The sequence below is a fragment of the Balaenoptera physalus genome (assembly GCF_965194825.1).
Source record: "Balaenoptera physalus genome assembly, chromosome: 11".
Classification (NCBI taxonomy): Eukaryota; Metazoa; Chordata; class Mammalia; order Artiodactyla; family Balaenopteridae; genus Balaenoptera; species Balaenoptera physalus.
Window position 1 is genome coordinate 17,292,137 of NC_138896.1, and position 17,091 is coordinate 17,309,227.

At 41.7% G+C, this 17,091-nt stretch overlaps 1 long non-coding RNA gene across 4 annotated transcripts in view; it reads right to left on the reverse strand.

The window, feature by feature from the left end:
• LOC309638849 overlaps nucleotides 1-16,265 on the reverse strand; it is a 93,608-nt gene extending 77,343 nt beyond the window's left edge. For 2 of the 4 annotated variants that reach the window (XR_014251331.1, XR_014251332.1), the window contains exons 1-2: nucleotides 13,665-16,260; nucleotides 7,973-8,520 (exon numbers count right to left, since the gene is read on the reverse strand). This is a non-coding gene — a long non-coding RNA (uncharacterized lncRNA). Of the gene's footprint in view, nucleotides 1-7,972; nucleotides 8,537-13,664 lie in introns of all 4 variants that reach the window. The other 2 variants (XR_014251329.1, XR_014251330.1) reach the window with 2 other exon arrangements.
• Nucleotides 16,266-17,091: the final 826 nt, after the last annotated feature.

Sequence of the window (17,091 nt, forward strand, 5' to 3'; positions counted from 1 at the left end):
AGACATATTTGTCATGTTTTATCAGGACAACAAAAGTTTATCCAGAGCCTTGCTTCATCACCACCCGCAGCAGATATTCATTTGCTGAATATTAACCTGAAATTTTGCAGCATTATTTCTATCTACAAAGGAAGTTGGGAAAGTGACTGGTTAACTTTCCAAGATTCTACAGTGGAGACAGAAAGGGAAAAAGTGATAGGAATGGGTGTTGGGTCTATCAATCTATGTGTCTTCCACAAGAAGTCTGATCAGTTATTTTTATCATTTAGATGACAAAAGAAGTTTCAGTTGGATGCAGAAAAAAGTTTTTAGCCCTTAGTCAGGTTATTAAGGCAGACAGCAATGTCTCTATCCTTCAAGATCTTGAAGTTGAGAGATATTCATTACTACTTATCTTAGAAGATTTAGACATTCTGTTGCCTGAAGCCTGGAGATTGGATCAGGTGATCTCATTAGGTCTATGATGATTTGATTCACTATTTCAAAGCTGTACATTCCCTACCTCTCAAAGCGCTGTGAAATACCAAAAAAAAATACAAGGACACCCTTCTCCCCCTCCATCTACTTCACTGGAAAACTTCCAACAACACTTTGCTTTTAGAGGTTCTAAGGTTAATACAGTTCCTCTTATTCAAAACTAGTTTCAGATATGTCAAGGAACTGACATATTTATCCAGAGAACTGGATAAATGAGGCATAAGTAAAAGATCAGGAAATCAAGATATTTGGATAAAACTAAAAATTGATCTGAGATCGTATTAGAGAGATGTGAAGCCATTACTTGAATATGATGTGGGCACTTTAGAGTCATAAAACTTCCCTCGACATAATATCATATAAGATTATGTGTTATGCTTACTTTTTAAGTAAACACATTTGTAAATCGCTTGGCAAACATGTCAAGAGCCCATGGTTTATTTCTGCTTCAATACTACACTGTAGTCTTGGCTATACCAAGTTCGGTCATGGCAACAACTAACCTTTTTTTCCAGACAATCCTCATACCCTGGAGCAGAGAAGACAATGCCCCATTGTGAACTTACACAAGATTTGCAAATATGGTGCAATTTTGGTGTACCAGTGGCCTGAAGTTCACAAACCCACTGAAGATTCCAGCAAGTCTATACTTGTCAGCCGGAAAGCATGAAGAAGACTGGGGCAAAGTCCCTTTTCTTAACCATGTTTCAAGATGATCTAAAAGACACTTTCTGATATTGAGCTGCATGAGCTGCTTGTACATTTTGGAGATTAATCCTTTGTCAGTTGTATACATATAGCTGATTCACTTTGTTATACAGCAGAAACTAACACAATATTGTAAAGCAATTATACTCCAATAAAGATGTTAAAAAAAAATAAAAAATAAAAAAATAAAAGCACTTTCTTCCCCTCCAGTCTCTTAAACGACCAGAACGAGAGTTGGTATTGATTTCACAATAACCAAACAAATCATCTCTTTCATACACATTTATTTTTATGCCATTGCTAGATTAATTTAAGGTAACTTATTCGCCTCTGGTGCTTCTGTAGAGCTTCGATAGCTGAAAGCCCTTGTTGTTTTCACCAGGCTCCAGACTCCACGTAGGTGCACCATATGTATCTCAAATTCATTTCACCCAATTCAACAGATTTTTTATCAAGCATCTACTAATGAACTGGTGTTCTAAGTGTTGGAGGGACATGCTACTCCGTGAACCCTCACAACATTACAAGGTAGTTATTATTTACATTGTAAAAATTAAGAAACTAAGGGCCCAGAGAGAGTAAATAACTTCTCAAGGTCACACAGCCAGTCCATGGCAAAGCTGGCTTGAAAGGCGAGTCCGTTTCACTCCCTATTCCATGCTTTTCACCCAGTATCTTGCTGCCTTCCTGCTATCAACTGGCCTTATCATAAAAGACCCGTCATTAGAAATGCATGAAATCTTTTTTGCGACTACAATTCCTGAACATCTACAATTATTCTGCCAAAAGAGTTAACGTTCATGGTATGAGAATGGAAAGGGGGACTCTGCCTTTGAATTGGGTCTGAAAGTTTTCACTCAGTTCTTTCCTCCCCAAACCACTCATCTTCAAAATTTGATTTCAGAAGCCTTGAAGTTGTATGGAATGCTAATTCACGCTTCCAGGAATTGTCCTGGCAGGCTAGCCTTAGACTGGGCATCAGGTGAATCCTGGTCAGGATATCCTCAGAGAGGTGAGCAGAGAGCCCGAGTCTGCAGTCAGGAGTTGAGTTTTGGATCTGCTTGCTCACCATCTGGATGACTTTAAGTTGTTTCAATTCTCTATGCTCCAAGTTCAGGGTCATAAGAAACAAATGAGATAACACAGCTGAGAGTGGTTTGAAAATTGGAAAGTAATATATAAAGAATGGCCATTATCCTAACTCACAAAGCAGAAGGGACTGAAAATTAAAGGCAGCACGGAAGAGCACATCAGCTTAACTCTACAACGCTTCTAATAAAGCATCATTTAATTATCAGCCTCCAAGGAGGGATAATGAAATTAAACGTTGTCCATCACAGCTCCTTTGTTACTGGTATCTGGGGCATGAAATTCTGAAGAGCATTCGTTCTTCTTGAACATAAATGCAACGGTGGTCAAGAGTGGCTCCTTCCTGCCTCACCAATCTTCTAAAAACCAAGAAAGGTAACTAGTGGGGTATCAATTACAGCTTCTGAATGGAAAGTTCAGAGTATAGCAGAGGAAAGCAGGCAGCTGATTTCCATTTGGTTGATGGACCCCGAATCAGCTCCACGTGCCCATGGGTGAGAATCACAGAGGCAGGTTTTAAAATGTCCTGAGCACCGCGATGAAGAGTGGCCCCCGCTCGCCACAACTGGAGAAAGCCCTCGCACAGAAACGAAGACCCAACACAGCCTAAATAAATAAATAAATTTAAAATGTCCTGAGGCCTCAAGAAGGAAAGAGAATCAAAATGATTTGTGTTGGCCTAAAGCCCTCTGGAAAAGTGGATGGTAAGTATTCTGATCCACTTTTCAAACTCAGAGGTGGGCACATCACCCTGGGGTCCATTCTCCCACCTTCCCAAAGCACCTCCACAGAACCCGGGTCCTCCTGTCGACAGATGAATGGATAAAGAAGATGTGGCACATATATACAATGGAATATTACTCACCCATACAAAGGAACGAAATTGAGTTATTTGTAACAAGGTGGATGGACCTAGAGTCTGTCATACAGAGTGAAGTAAGTCAGAAAGAGAAAAACAAATACCGTGTGCTAACGTACATATATGGAATCTAAAAAAAAAACAAAAAAAACAGTACTGATGAACCTAGTGGCAGGGCAGGAATAAAGACACAGATGTAGAGAATGGACTTGAAGACACGGAGCGGGAAGGGGAAGCTGGGACGAAGTGAGAGAGTAGCATTGACATACATACACTACCAAATGTAAAATAGACAGCTAGTGGGGAGCTGCTGCATAGCACAGGGAGATCAGCTCCGTGCTTCGTGACCCCCTAGAGGGGTGGGATAGGGAGGGTGGCAGGGAGGCTCAAGAGGGAGGAGATATGGGGATATATGTATGCATATAGCTGATTCACTTTGTTATACAGCAGAAACTAACACAACATTGTAAAGCAATTATACTCCAATAAAGAGAAAAAAAAAACAAAAAACCCGCCTCTTCTGTCTTCCGTTCCTTCATCAGCTACTCCAGTTTTCCAACCAGCTCACCTGTCTCCAGGATTTACGTTGCTGTTTCTAACCTTCTTTTAACTCCTACTTGGAGAGATCAGCCCTTAGTCAAAAGCACAGACAGTGTCTTATAGAGACTGCTCTAGAAAGATGGAGCTGTGTAATGCAAAAACAAAACAAAACAAAACAAAACCTGGCCAGAAGAAGAGGCACTGGGCTTCGGTTCTTGCAGGCTAGGTCTCCTTGGGTAAGAGCTTTAACTTCCCTGAGTCTCCGTTTCCACATCTATAAGAGGGGGAATTATCCCTGCTTGTTTGGTCCATAGAAATCAAATGAGATGTTTGTGGAAATGCTCGAAAACACTACGAATATAAATGGTCCCGTTCTTCCCCTGGTGATCTTGTGACAAATGCGTCATTCAGCACATGATTATTGAGGATTTATGATGGGCCACACTGGGCTGGGCCCTGGAGATACAACAGAAAATCTAGCATGTTCCCTGACCTTGGGGAGCTTACCTGGGGGTGGGGTACAGCAGCGTAAACAAGCAATTAAAATACACTCTGCCACATCTCATAAGTGGACAGCAGAGGGGTGCCCAGCTCAAGCTGAAGGGCTTTGCAGGGAGAGGGATAACACAGGAGCTAAATCTCGAAGGATGATAAGAGAATTCGCTAGGAAAAGAAGGGAGTCAAGGTCATTCCAGGCGGAAAAGCAGCATGTACAATTGTAGGCAAGACAAATGAGAGCAGGGCAAGGTTAGAGTATAGCAAGTATTTCAGTAGAGCTGGCGCCTGAGGTGAGGGGAGCAGGAGAGGTGACACTGGGGATTCAGGAAGGAGGTCCGCCTTGGAGGGCATGCTGCATGCTCTGATGATGACATTATAGAGTACTCACCAGGTGCCAGGTACTCTTCTAGTGTATCTCATGTACCACCACTTTTAATTCTCCCAATCACCCCAAGAAGTCAGTCCTATTATTACCCATTGCTTAGAGAAGAGGAAATTGAAGCTCGGAGAAGTTAAGTAACTTGCTCAAGGTCATACAACTGGCAAGGGTGCCAAGGAGTTGGGTTTTTTAATTTCTTGACAGTCTGCATAACTGATAAAGTGCATGTCACTTGCTCATGTGGGAATTTATGTTGTTTGCTTAAATACTTAATGATTAACTATCACTTGGGCTTATCAATAAAGTAATCCAGTAATTGAAGTCTTCTGAGATGGGGAAGATTATAAATGGAAATTTATACTTAATGATCAATTAGCTTGGCTAATTTTGCTTGTCCCCCTTTCCCTAACAACCCTTTGTGAGAGATAAATAGAAGAATCAGTGGACTTGAAAAATACAGAAACTTATAAGACACAGGATATACAAAAAGCCTTCAACTGGACCCTTTTTTTTAGTCATTGCATTTCTAGGAATTTATACTAAGCAGATCATCAGGCATACTAAGTTATACATACAAGAAGTGTACCCCTGAGACTTGGGTACCATATCATCTTTCCAAACAATATTAAGGCTAGTATATCACCACCAGCTAGAGTTGGTGGGATGCTTAATTATTTTCCGAGTTCTAGTTTTCCTCTTGCAGCCCTTGGGGTTGTGGAGAATCCTTGGGCTTAAGCAGTTGAAGAATCTAGGGAAGGCAGTTCCAAGAAGTTTTACTCTCTAGGCTTGCATGCATTTTGTCATGGCCAGAGCCTCTGCTAATGACACCACAACCCTCTGGACCCACCTCAGCCACAGGAATGTAGAGTATTCCCCAGGCAATCCCACAGTCCCCCATTCAAAGTTCTGCACCTCCAGGATGCCACCACCAGCTTGATGCCACCACAGCCTCCTGACGGTTGCCTCCTCCTGAGGAACCCACCCCTCATTGTGAATCTTGGAATAGTCCACCTTTTGCTTCCGGTCTGGCCCTTTTCCCTCTTGACTCTAGAAGTACAAAGCCTCCAACGCTTTCCTATGTAGGACTCTCAGTTGACTCATCTCCCTGAACACACACTTTTGAAAACACAAGGGCCTACTGACTTGCCCCTAGGGACCAAGGAAAGTATAGATAACCACGACTCAAAGGCCTATGCAGGTCCTTGGGAAGAGGAGGAAAGAAAGACCTTGGTTGCTTCTGAATGTATTCTGCCACGTTAAACTTTTAATGTTTCCAATTACATCTATAATAGTAGAAATCTGGAAAAATTTAAATGTCCCACTAAAAGGATTGTATATTGGAATAATATACAGCAATTAAAGGGGTCTGTTCTTGATATACTCATTTTTTAAAAGGTTACAAAGCAGGATATGCAATTTAAGTCCAATCTTTATAATTTATTTACACACACACAATTGTATCATATAGACAATCAATGCTTGTCTTAAGAGGAGTGGGATTATTGTTGAGGTTTATTTTGCTTCTTACGCTTCTGTGCATTTTCCCAATTTCTTTCATATATTTGCATTATTTTTGTAACGAGACTCACTGCACCATACAATGATGGGATGTGTATGTGTGTGTGGCAACGGCCCTTTTTCTGGAGTACTTAACGCACTGGAGTGAGGTAGTAAGCTCTCTTGATAGATTATTGGCTAGGAATAAGAGTTAACTTGAAAAGGGAATAACAATTTAAAAAACAACGTTTAAATACAGAAAGGGTAGGACAAAAACTTTAAAAATATATCAGGATAATGTACTACAGTATTTTTTAAAGTTCCTTTTCCTTCTCCTTTAGACATCTAATAAGTGACACAAATAGATATTTTTATTTTGGCCAAAATCAGCTCTTGGGCAATGTGCCACTCTCAGAATCAGGCCTGATATTTGAATATCTGTGTTGGACGGTGGATCTTTTATTAATTCACTGTGTGATGGGGAACAAGTTAATAACTTCTCTTGACTTGAATTTCTTCATCTTCCATTTTTACTCTGTTATTTAACAAATGCTTCTACAGCATCTACTCTGTGCCAGCACTCTCCTAAGAGTTCTGCAAATATTAACTAAGTTAATCCTCGTTCCTACCTTCCAAGGAGGGCACTTTTTAAAAAATTATTTATTTTATTTTATTTATTTTTGGCTGCGTTAGGTCTTTGTTGCTGTGTGCGGGCTTTCTCTAGCTGTGGTCAGCGGGGGCTACTCTTTGTTGCGGTGCACGGGCTTCTCATTGCGGTGGCTTCTCTTGTTGCAGAGCACAGGCTCTAGGTGCACGGGCTCAGTAGTTGTGGCTCATGGGCTTAGTTGCTCTGCGGCATGTGGGATCTTCCTGGACCAGGGCTCGAACCCGTGTTCCCTGCATTGGCAGGTGGATTCTTAACCACCGCGCCACCAGGGAAGCCCAAGGAGGGCACTATTATCCCTACTTTACATATGAGGAAACTGAAAACCAGAGGGGTTAAAAACTCAAAGTTCACACAGATGGTAAAGCAACAAAATCAGGATTCAAATCCCGGCTGACTGGCTCCAGATTCGGCTATGTTAGCCCCTGTGTTTTATGCTGGACTAAATGACGTTTAACACGTCTATCATTTACTGTGTGTAAAACACCCACAGCCCTGGGCATATTCCCTCTCCATGCTTCCCAAATCTCTTTTTGACCCCTGAATTTTCTTTTGGAAGTCCAATTTTTAAAAAATCATACATACTGTAGGATTTATTTTATGAAACAGGGACTCTCCTACTGCCAGGTATTAATTTTTAACTTATCTGTTTTCAACTCACATCTTCAGTACCGAATATCGTAGTCAGTGCAGTGAAAGAGAGATCATGTCTTTAAGTAGCTCAATAAAATGGCGACTTTGGGTCCATAGCCTCTAATGTACCAATCCTGCCCAGCCCCCTATCTAATTCAGTTAGCTGCTGGCTTTCTGGCTAGGTCAAGTACAAAAAACCCGTTTACCTCTTTAATATGTCAGTAGAGAGAATCATGAATCATTTTCACTTTTTTTTTTTTTTACCCACAGAATGTTCTATACATAAATACAAAATGGAACTTTCATACTTTCTGAATTTACTAACTTTCAAAAACTTGGGGATTAAAAACCTCAATTAGAGAATGAGCTTCCTAGATTTGAGTGAGCAAACAGCCTTTTTCCCTTTGTACTAACAATAAAGACTGACTTGTCCATGAACACAATAACGGCCAACCAATCAGGTTTCGGGGGGACTGAGCCTCCAAAAGCGAGCTCAGGTTCAGGCTTGACCACCATGAGCAGGGTCTGGGCAAGAGTACAGACAGAGGCCTCCACACCATCTCTAAATACTTAAAAGGTACAAATAAAGCCAACATGTTGTTAAAGAAAATAAATTCGACTCTCTTACCTTGACAAATCCTCCTTCCCAAGACCAGAACGGAACGTGGGGGTCTTCCCTGCTCCGGGTTTCTAGGCCAGAATGTGGCGGCGGTACAGGCAGCAGCCTCTGGCCTGACCAGCACCTCTGCTCACTCCCAGTGCTTTCTTGCGTTAGGAAAGGCGTCTCCCACATGTGTGGACGCTTCAGCCCACCTTGTTACCCAACCAAACTTGGGTCCTCTCACCCACGCGCAGTAAAACCAAGTTACTGACGCCTGGTTGCGGTGAAGGAATGTGCAGCGTTTACTGCAGGACACCAAGCAAGGAGTCCAAGACAGCTAGTGCTCAAAACACGCAACTCCTCCAAGAGTTTCAGCAAAGTATCTTTAAAGGCCAGGTGAGGGAGAGGCGTCCCAGGGTACGTGATCAGCTCGTGCACAATTCTCTGATTGGTTGATGGTGAGGTAACAGGTGTCACAGGGGTTAACGTGATCAATCCTTAGGCCCCAGTAGGCGTGAGGGCTACGTGCTGATGGTCATCAAGCAGTTAATGTCTTCCACGTGGTGGGGGTTTTTCTCATCTGTAAAACAACTCAAGAAACGTGCATCAGATACTGTTACCTGGGCACTTGAGAGAGGAGCTTCAGCAGAGGATATGGGGGAGGGGTCTCTCCCGGGAAGGCCCCACAGGGTCCTGCTCGGTTACAACCTGAGGCTGCTCCCCAGCGGCCTCCTCTGCCCGCCTCTCAGGCCTAGGAGTACAGACAGTGGCAGCATCCTTCATCCTCAGCCGCGGATGTTTACACAGGGATGCTTATGCAGGAATTCAGGATTCCAGGAAGCGTGCTCTAGGAGGGAGGGGAAGCGCAGGCTCTGGATGGACGAGTCCCCTTGACCCACTGACTTTGCCCTGTAGGGGGTGCTGTGACAGGGTATGACAGCAGAGGGGCAGAGCAGGGCCCTCTGAAGTGCAGCTCTCAAAAGCATGGTGCCCAGGGCAGAGGCCCCTCTTGCTGAGCCTAAAGGCTGTGTTTCTCTGGTACGTCCTCAGTCATCTGCTATGTTTTGCAGTGATGTGGTAGGAAATTAATCTTCCACAATTCTACCTTTGACCCTCCTAGACGGAAAGACCCTGTGTCTCCCCCTTTTGTTAAAATTAAATTAAACCTATGCTTGCACATATTCCACAATTCGACTTTGTAATGTAGAATTCTGAAAGAAGGAGGGCAGTCTCATGGGGAACAGCTGAGGAAAACCTGGAGCCCTCACCTGGAAGAGCTTGATCATTCAGCGAGTTCTATTGGTTGTTTTTGCTCCACACCAAACTGAAAGCTGGGGGGAGGGGCCTTCTTAGACCTTAAAAAAAGGGGGAAATTTAATGTGAGGTCCATTAAAATAAGCAAATTTGGACCTGGTGAGAGAGGGCAGTCTGCTAGGATCTATTAGAGCAGGGGTCCCCAACCCCCGGGCCACGGACCAGTACCAGTCTGTTGCCTGTTAGGAACCGGGCCGCACAGCAGGAGGGGAGTGGCGGGCAAGCGAGAGAAGCTTCATCTGTATTTACAGCTGCTCCCCATCGCTCTCATTACTGCCTGAGCTCCGCCTCCTGTCAGATCAGAGGCGGCATGAGATTCTCATAGGAGCACAAACCCTACTGTGAACTGACCGTGTGAGGGATCTACGTTGCACGCTCCTTATGAGAATCTAATGCCTGGTGATCTGAGGTGGAGCTGAGGCGGTGATGCTAGTGCTGGGGAACGACTGCAAATACAGATTGTCATCAGCAGACAGATCTGACTGCACAGAGACCATAATAAATCAATTGCTTTGTATAATTATTTCCTTATATATTACAATGTAATAATAATAGAAATAAAGTGCACAATAAATGTAATGTGCTTGAATCATCCAGAAACCATCCCCCCACCCCACCCCAGTCCGTGGAAAAACTGTCTTCCACGAAACCAGTCCCTGGTGCCAAAAAGGTTAGGGACTGCTGTATTAGAGAACCCAGATTGATGGAGGGCCAGTTGAGTTCTAGGAGGATGGCACCTTCGGTTAATATGATGATGATGGTGGTGATGGTGATGATGATGGTGGTGATGGTGATGATGATGATAAGGACATTAATATATACTGAGTACCAAGTGGGTGCCAAGCATTGTGCTGAATACATTATATATACTTAATAAAATGTCATATAATTATATATATTATATAATATATACATTTCATTTATATATAAATAATATATAATTATAATATAAATAAAAATTTATAAACATATAAATTATAATTTATATATTATTTATATATAGATAATATGTATATGTTATATAATATATAAATGTAATTTAATATTCACAGCAACCTTTGAAGAAGTGAAGCTCAAAATGGTTGAGTAACTTGGCTTAGAGTAATGTTGCTAGTTAAGTGGCAATACAGATTACAATCCAGGTTTCTCTAATTACAAAACCTAAACTTTTAACTGGTCTGTTATAACCAACTAGTACTTTATAAAAATAGGCGAATTGGTGGCAATCCAGCCAAAGATAGACCCAGCCACAACGATCTAATGATCTTTTTATCTAATATCTAATGAAAGCTTTAGGCATGCTGAACTGAATGAAGAAAGATGGCCCGAGGGAGAAGCCACCTAGAAAGTGCCATGTGTACATGGACCAAAGATTTGAGAATTTCCTCATCCTGGGGGGTCAAGGCCAAGCATAATTTAAGAGGCAGGCCTTGTGCTGCTACTGATGGAAATGTTATGGACCAGAGCTGGTGACCAGAAGCTGAGTCTATGAAACTTAGCAGATTTGGGAAGCAGAGAGAATGTCCTTATTCTTAGGAACTACACCAGTACAGATTATAAAGAAGCTTGGTCTAGGGTTCAGTTAAGAAAGGATTGGATAAATCTCACCCACAAGACTGTATTCAAGAGATGGATTCATGAAGAGGTCTTGAGAGGGCAATCCTTAACTCATTTATGTTTTTATAACATAAATGACCAATCCCTTTAAGCGTTCTTGTGATTCTTTAACTCCCTACCTTTGCTTCCCATAATCATTTCCCTGAAATTGCATGCAGAAGAATGACTTGAAAAATGAAGAGATTTCATTTTTTGTTCTGAGAAAAAGAAAAATTGGGAGTCAGAAGGAAGTGGAAAAGGGAAAAACCAATTGGGAAAAGTAGGGGAGGAAAGGGAAGAGGCAGAGAAGAACCCAAGTAAAAGAACAGCTAGTAATTGTTCAAGAGGCAAAGGGGTTACTTTTCAAGGGCCTGCAGATAAAAGAAGGGAAAGCTGGTCCAAGAATGGGGATAGACCCTGGGAATTAATTATGTATGCCCTGAAACCTGCTCCATCCCAATACTGATGCTGAGTTACTAGTGGTCCCTGGGCTCAGCGGATGAAGGCTCACCTGGGCGATGGGGATTGAGATTGGGAAGGGCTTCTTTTGCTCCACCATTAATGGGGGATTTGTACCTTTAAAACATCGGATCATAAGGGTTTGCAGGCAGTCACTCATCACATTAAAGAAATAATTAATGCCACGTAAGAAAAAACAGTATGTTGTTTTCAAAATTCTATCTTCATCATATATAAATTTTACTTAGGAAAACACTATAAACAAATGTTGAATTCTAGTTAAACACTTCAGCAGGCATCTCCTTAGGGGTAAAGTATACTGATGCCTGCAACTTACTTTGAAATGCATCAAAACAATAAGATGGATTGATGGATAAACAGAAGGGTAGATAGTTGGATATACTTGTGATGAAGCCAGTACAGGAAAATGGTATTTACAGAGTCTAGAGGGTTGGTATCTGGCTGTTTACAACTTTTCAGCTTTTCTGTATGTTTGAAATTTTTCATAGTAAAATATTGGAAAGATTCTCTTACTAGAGAGAAGAGGTTCTTTAAAAAGACAGACACAGTACACAGACACAAGATTTTCAATCTTTTTGATCATGCTATTTTTTTAAAAAAAAAAGCCTCACTGAATAATGTGAGTGCTTTTCTTTGATCTTCACCTGTTTCTTTTGTCTCACCTGCCTTTTTCTCTTTGGCAGCCTAGGATAGCACAAATATTTGTACTTGGTAAAAGCATGTTTCATTACTACACTCCTAAAACTTAGGGAAAACTATACTCTGCCATTGTCCTTGTAGCATATGTTAATTAGAGACATCTCATATCAACTAGGAATATTCTATTTGACTATATGTGAAATGCATCTGTTCACCAAAGTATCTGTATTGCAGAAAAGACTGCAATTACTAAGTGATAAAGTTTGCACATCCTATCTTAAAATATGAGGCATTCTTGTGGATTCTATAAGTGTGGTTCTGGTGTTTACATTTTAAATCATTCCTGCTAACTGTAGCTGATGCTCTGTAGTGATTGGGGGTTAGGAGTTAGGAGGGAGGGGATAACTTTTTACCTATCTTTCTCATGCCCATACCTATCTTTCTCATGCCCATCAAAGAAAAAAAAAGGTACAAAATAGTGTTAAGCCATGACAGTATCTGAGATTCACCCAAATTAATCCCTACTTTACAGTTGATTCTTTAATTTTTTCAAATTACTTGCAATTGTAAAGTTATCCTGGTAGTCTTTTTCAACTGTTATGCTTATCTAGAGCATTATAAGTAAGACATATCCATAGTGAAAAAAGTTGTCAACAATGGATTAGAAATTATCTAAAGAACTTATTTTATAATACCATGATCATTTACATTCAATGACTTAAATATAGTTTGAAAAGAAAATTTAATTTTAGAGAAATACTGGAGTTCAAGATTTTTAAGTTAGCAGCTCTAAATGTTGAATCTTTTCTTTTTTGTGGCAAAACAAGGGAATTTCAATATCATCAATATCATCAAGCACTAACACACGATAGCACTAGTGGCACCTGCATCCTAACAAAATAAAACAAACCTCTCATTTTCCAAGAATATGAACTACAAATACTTGAATCATAAAACTATCAGTTTCAAATTTGCTATTTTATCAAGTGAATACAATTAGTTTCTCATTCCCAAAAAAGTAACAAAAATCTGATTTCCAATTATTCTTAGAGAATTTTATGATACCTGTTACTACTTAAATATCAGACTAGTAAACCAGTTTGCTCAATCAATGATTAATTACCCTGCTCCAATTTTGACTATTGGCGAGCTTTAAAATGCCAGGAATTTAAAACCTTGTGCAGAATATCAAGACTATGTTTCTTTCTTCCCCCCCACACCCCGCTACAAAAGAAAACACTTTGGCACCTAGGCAGTGTGGGTTTGTGAAAAGCCCTTTGTCACTAAGAGCCAAGCTTCTTCCTCCAAAGATAAGAATAATAGGTTCAGTATTAGAAATGTGAGCTATCTCACAAAACAATATGGTAACAGAACTGATCTCTAGTGAATTGCTGCTATTTTTAAACAAATTATTTACAATGTAAAACTGTTTCCCCCTTTCCTTTGGAAAGCCTTAAAACTTTGTATGTATTCAGACAAAGGGGAAAAAAAAAACTATATTTAAATCACTTTTTAAAAGTACCATGTTTCATTTGTATTTAGAAAAAACACAGGAAAAAAAGTTGTTTATTATCCCAAGGTTAGTGAGAATAACAATAAGTGGAAAGAAAGTATAACATAAAAAACATATACCCACTGAAACCAGACAACAAGGAACATCATCGACTATAGAAATGATGAGAAATACAACTTACCTCCTTCTGCCAAAGGTGTTTGCAGGGGTGCAGGAAGAGGTAAAGCTGGGATAATGGATTAAGAAATATACCAGAGCTCAGGGTCTTCAGCAAACAACTCGCAATATTAGACAGGTATGTTTCAACCCTACCTTCTTCCGCAGAGATTGTCATCCCTCGGAAACCCTACCTAGAGAGTCAAACTTAAATCACTTGACTAGCAGAAGCCCACATACTGTCTGCTACTGAGGGTGAAATTCCACAAGTGCCTGTGCCTATCAAATGATCACAGTCTGTTCTCCACGGAGGCTTGAAGAACCATGCCACTCTCTCAGGTGGCACAGTGACCCCTGAGACAAAACCTGCAGCACTTATTTGGGTAAGACTTCTACTTGGAGAGCGAGCAGACACAAACACAACCAAAGTCTAGGACCAAAGCTTCCTGTACTCACTCAGGCACACATGCTCTCAATAAGGGCTGCACAGAGTTATTACTGGATATCTCTTGAGCTTCTTCTCAATCTGAAACGTTTTTGTTTTTGTTTTTTTTTAAACACATCACACCAGGATTATAATTCCCTGAAAGGCTCTCTAACCTGAAAGCAGAGAGGGGTTTCAAAAAAGAAACAAAGATGAACACTTCATCTTGGCTGCATTTTTAAACTCCTCCTAGAACAGAATCTTCCCTCCCTTCTGGTAAACACATGCTTGTATACATTAAAATTAAAAGGGTGTATAAATTAAGAAGTCTGTGCTCTCCTGTATCCAAGAATCAACCCCAAATACACAACACGTTCACCAATTCCCCAAATGGACATTTGGGGTATAGGCAATGGAAACACACACACACACACACACACACACACAAATGCAAACCCAACGAAAGAGACGTTGTAACCTAGGAGAATGTTCTTTGCTTTGGGAGTTAAGGTATCACACACACTGCCTCACTTTTGTTTCGGTGCAAGAGAGATCCCGGTGCCCGGCAGGGTGACATACAATGGGCGTTAAAAGCACACAGTCTTAGCAAATTAGGTAAATTAGCGATCATTTGACGGTATTCTACTGTTGCTATTGTAATGACAGTAATTTTCACTGGTAACGCTGCTTCGTGACGAAGTGCAGTCCTCAGAGGATAATTGTGAAAGATACCGAAAGATTCAGGGATGCAGCATCTGGTTTTAAAAGCTCTTCAGATTCAAACTGGCATTTTACTTTATCTGGAAAATTTATTAGAGATTCAGATCATGCCGGTTTAAATGGAAAGGTGAAAGCAGGGTAATTTCAATCTATGAATTATTCAATCTCAGCCTGGCGAAATTGCCATCCAGGAACTGATGCTCTGACAGTCCTTCCACAGAGCCTCCATTACGCTTGTCATTTTTATTTCTTTATCTACGATCTCTTTCTCAGTTACCCAGCTTGTCTCTCAGGGCTCGGCTTCACAAACCAAAGTATTTCAAATTGGCAATAACCTAAATGTGCAGCTGTCTCAAATCGCTGTCTCCACAGGCTGCCTTTTTTTCCAAATCATTTTTAAAAAGGCACACATCCATGATGATATCTGTTAGGCTCTTCGATTAGATGAATTAAAACACACACACAAACACACAAACACACGCACACACACACAGAGGAGGGCATCATTGCGAAGAAGAACAGTTATGTTCCGCTAACATCACAAGAGAAGATAAAGTGATGCTTTCTGCTTCCTTCTTTGTTGTCAGTGTGACCCATCCTAGTTGAATCACATCACGCAGGAAGGAGCCAGCACTAAACAGTGTTGCCTGGCACCCTGATTTCCCACCAGCGCAGATGAAGACTGTGTGGAAGGCAGACTAATCCAGGCAACTGTACACTTAGCGAGCACAATTATTTAGGAAAATGAGAAGCCATCGGAGGACCGCAATTAAACTGTCAATCTCCCAGGCTCCACCTGCACCCAGACTGCAGTCGCCACGATTCTCCACTTGATGGCTGGCTGTGTCACTGCTAGTCGACAGCTGTCCCCGCATCCAGAGAGGACTGGGATGCATTTAGGTCAGTGAGTCTGGTTTCTCCTTTAAACCGTGTTCTAACTGAGGAGCGGGGATCTGCTCCAGCCCCCGTGACCAGCCCGAACTGGGAGCTGGGAGAGTCACACAGCATCAGTTCGGTGGAGTCTGCCTGGCCAGGCCCCAGCCAGACAAACGGCATCAGCATCTCCTTTGTCCTAGCCTTTATTCCTGCAGGTAGAGCGGCGCGGCGTGAGAAGCCCGCACACTATTCCCACAAGTGCTGGGGACCCAGCCGCGCTCCACCAGGGGCAGTCTGACCACCAGGCTCCAAGCAGTACCTGCTCTGCTGGAAATGCACGCTGCCAAGTGTGAAGCCATTGTGTGCATTCAGACTGCTTCTCTGCTCCTGGCTAAACAAAGGTAAATACTCCTCACGGAAGAAATGCTAGGTAGCAGCAGGAAAAGAACACTTTCCAACTGTCGCTTTTTGCCTAGTTGTATGCTTTGTGATGAGGAAACGGCAGGAACCAGGGCTGGGGCAGTGCGATGATGCAGAAAGCAGCAGCGATGACACGGCAGTCAGCTGACTTGCAGGGTGTGATCGTTCAATGTCCTCTACAGAACCGGGCCAGTTTCTAAGGTGGCACCAGTCAGACGACCTTGACTGTGAAGCAGAGTTGCAGGAGGGCAGCCTTTCTCCGTCCACACCTGGCAGTGCTACCCCACACCTGGCAGGCACACCTCACATTGAGTGTCTCTCAGGCAGAGTTTTTAACTCACAGCCTTCAGGACTTAACTATTTCTGTCCTGCTTGCTAAGAAGGCAGGTGATTCTTGGGGTGACCGTCCCAGTGCAAAAACAGGTGAAAACCTTCACAGTCCTTATTATTTGGGTTAGTTTCGGCATCAAAAGAAGAATGGTGGGAGAGCTCTCGCCTGCATTTTGGTTTTAAAAAACACACTGCTTTTTTTTAGCAGGTAGAAATTGCCTTAAGCTACTTGTATGCTGTAATTAACTTGTAAATTGTACCTAACGGAATGGCAAGAGCAATAGGAAAAAACTCGAAGATAAATTAGTGCAGCAGTAGCCTTAAATCATGGTCCGGCTGCTATAAAGCTGTGTGCAGGCTCTACTGCAAAAGGCAGGTTGTGCATCCCAATTAATCTGACAATGGAGCAACAGTCTTATATGGTATTACCCCAGTGATTTGAGGAATGCTAATAAGAAAGCATTCATTACCAGGCATTTGTTTAATGACTGTAATCATACAGAATTAATTTTTGTTGCAATGTTTAACAGAAAGTCAATTATAAATTTGTGCTAAAAGAATAACAATACTAGTATCCGCATGGCACCTTCCTCTGAGGCGCCATCCCCTGAAGATGATCTCATATCCCCGACATTTACAGAGCACTCAGAATGTGCTAAGTGCTCTACAGAGCAATCC